At 41.0% G+C, this 3,106-nt stretch overlaps 1 non-coding gene across 1 annotated transcript; it reads left to right on the top strand.

Annotated features, from left to right (window-relative positions):
• The first annotated feature begins 2,520 nt into the window (after positions 1-2,520).
• On the top strand, positions 2,521-2,626 carry LOC140828738 (small nucleolar RNA R71). Its single transcript, XR_012117305.1, has one exon. It is a non-coding gene; the product is annotated as a small nucleolar RNA R71 (small nucleolar RNA).
• Positions 2,627-3,106: the final 480 nt, after the last annotated feature.

Raw genomic sequence — 3,106 nt, 5'->3', positions numbered from 1 at the left:
CAAGAAATATTTCAATCATATCATGGAATATAGCAGTCATCCAGCGCTGAAATGTAGCAGGGGCATTACAAAGACCAAAAGGCATACGTCGGAAAGCAAAATTTCCATAAGGACAAGTTAAAGTTGTTTTCTCTTGGTCCTCAAGTGCAATAGTGATTTGATTATACCCCAAATACCCATCTAAAAATCAGTAAAACTCATGCCCCACTAGTCTCTCCAACATCTGATCAATAAAGGGAAGGGGAAAGTGGTCCTTACGGGTGGCATCATTCAACTTCCTATAGTCCATGCACACTCTCCACCCCGTAACAGTCCTCGTGGGAATAAGTTCATTCTTTTCATTAGTGATCACAGTAATCCCACATTTCTTAGGCACACAATGAACAGGACTTACCCGTGCACTATCTGAAATGGGATAGATAATACCTGCATCGAGAAGCTTGTTAGTCTCCGCTTTCACTACCTCTTGCATCTTTGGATTGAGTCGTCTTTGAGGTTGCACGAGGGGTGAGTACTTGTCTTCCATCAAGATTTTGTGCATGCAGATTGATGGACTTATTCCCTTGATGTCTGCCACCTTCCAGGCAAATGCCTTTTTGTGCTCTTTGAGAACTTGCAACAATTCTTTCTATATAGTATCTGTCAAAAGCAACAGAAATAATGACATGCAAAGTGTTATTCTCATATAGGTATATGTACTTTAGGTGCGGAGGCAATGGTTTGAGCTCAAGCGTCGATGGTTCCTCGATTCTTGACTTTGGAGGGGTCATATCTCTTCGGTCTCCTAACTCCTCCAACCTCATCCTCATTGGCTTTCTCCATGGATGGTTGGCATTAAAGTATGCCACTATTTCAAATTTTTCTTCATCTAAGTCATCCTCCTTCAATTTAGTTGTGTGGGTGGCTTCCAATGGGTCTTTCATGGCATCCTGCACAAAATTACACACAAGTGAATCCACAACATCAATTCTAGAACAATTATCAGTGTGCAGTTTGTGCTTAAGAGCATTAAAGACGTCAAAAGTAATTTCTTCCTCGCCCACTCTCAATCTCAACTTCCCTTCTTGAACATCAATCAGGGCCTTGCCAGTCGCAAGGAATGGTCTCCCCAAAATCAAGGGCATCTCCATGTCTTCCTCCATGCCAAGTACTAAAAAGTCTACAGGAAATATAAATTTGTCCACCTTTACCAGGAAGTCCTCTATGACTCATCGCGGGCATTTGACAGATCTGTATGCCAGTTGCAAGGACATCCTGGTTGGCTTAGGCTCTCCTAATCCGAGTTTCCAGAATACAGATAAAGGCATAAGATTAATACTCGCACCAAGATCACACAAAGCCTTATGAAAAACAACATCACCAATCATGCAAGGAATAGAAAAACTCCCTGGGTCTTTAAGTTTTGGTGGGATTTTGTTTTTCACCAAGGCAGAGAAATTTTCAGTTAGATTTACTGTAATGTGATCTTCCAATTTTCTCTTGTTTTCTAAGATGTCCTTAAAAAATTTAGCATAACTAGGTATTTGCGTAAAAGCATCGGCAAAAGGAATATTGATATGCAATTTTTTAAATATATCAAGAAACTTACCGATTTTCGCACCAAATTTTGCTTTTTTCAATGCTCTAGGAAAAATGGGAGGTACAAAAATCTTTGATTGTGCAGTGGGTGCTGATGTAGAGTTAGAAGAATTACCTTTGGATGTCTCAGTCTGTTCATCCAGTAGTTGACTTTTTTCCTTCGCTCTAGACTCTAAAATTTTCCCACTCTTCAACTCGATGACCTTCACTTGCTCTTTTGGATTGGTCTTTGTGTTATTTGGCAAGGTGCCCGGCTCTCTACTTTCTATCATCTTAGCTAACTGTCCAATTTGACTCTCTAGCCCCTTTATCGATGCATCTTGGGTTTGGAGTCTAGTCTCGGTGGCTGAGATGAACTTAGAAATCATCTGCTCCAAATTGGACTTTTCTTCTCTAGGAGGGTCAGATATGTACATCGGTTGTTTCCCATACGGTTGTCCTCCTAGTGTCGATTCTGACAATTTTGACCACTCCATGAGAAGTTGGGATGTTGCCTCCATCCAGGATTATATGTGTTCGAATACGGATCATTCTTTGGACAGGTTGGACTCCCACTTGATTCACTGGTGCCTCTTCTTGCACATAGAAGGGATTGCCATCTTGACAGTCCTTCAAAAAGTGTTCACCTCCACACTTATCACAAAATATCTCTTGAAGACGCATAGCCGTGCCACACATATTCAAGCCGTCCAATTTCCTGTTCAAGACAGCAAGTTGTGCAGCAATAGCAGAAAGGTCAGTTACCTGGTGAACTCCTGCACTTCTCCGCTGGTTGTTCCTTTCAGATTGAGGATGATAGCTGCTAGTAGCCATCTCCTCCAATAACTCATATCCTTTCTCAGCAGTTTTTCTCAAGTGGTTTCCAAAGAAGCATCATCTATCATAATACGATTAGGAGTAAGCAAGACATAGTAAAAGGTTTGAACGACTAACCCAAATGGTAGTTCGTGATGAGGACATCTTCGTAATAGATCTTTGAAAAGCTCTCATGCCTCATATAAAGACTCTTGCTCGAATTGAGAAAATGTGGTGATATCTGCCCGCAACTTCATGGTCTTAGATGGAGGAAAGTATTTAATGAGAAATGCTTTCGCCATGTCCTCCCATGTGGTGATCGAAACTACATGCAAACAATTTAACCATGCTTTAGCTTTGTCACGTAAGGAGAAAGGAAATAAACGCAACCTAACAGCATCATCAGAAACTCCATTAAATATAAAAGTATCACAAATTTCAAGAAAATTTGTGATGTGCGTGTTTGGGTCATCTATTGGAGATCCTCCAAACTGGACTGTATTCTGAATCATCTGAATTATAGCTGGCTTGATTTCAAAGTGATTTGCCCACACAATAGGCCTCACAATGCTGGGGCGCACATCATCCAAAGAAGGCTGGGCATACTCTAGCATCGGAATGCGGCGTGGTATCTCAACATGTCTATCTTCATGGTGTTCCTCCTCATGCTCGTTGTGACACCTTGACCCAATTTAATAAAATACAGCGGAATTTAAAATTTTTCTTGAAGGTA

The sequence above is a fragment of the Primulina eburnea genome, chromosome 3 (assembly GCF_022965805.1).
Source record: "Primulina eburnea isolate SZY01 chromosome 3, ASM2296580v1, whole genome shotgun sequence".
In the NCBI taxonomy this organism is placed as follows: domain Eukaryota; kingdom Viridiplantae; phylum Streptophyta; class Magnoliopsida; order Lamiales; family Gesneriaceae; genus Primulina; species Primulina eburnea.
Note: the sequence above shows the minus strand (reverse complement) of the source record. Positions and strands in the feature narration are given on the sequence as shown.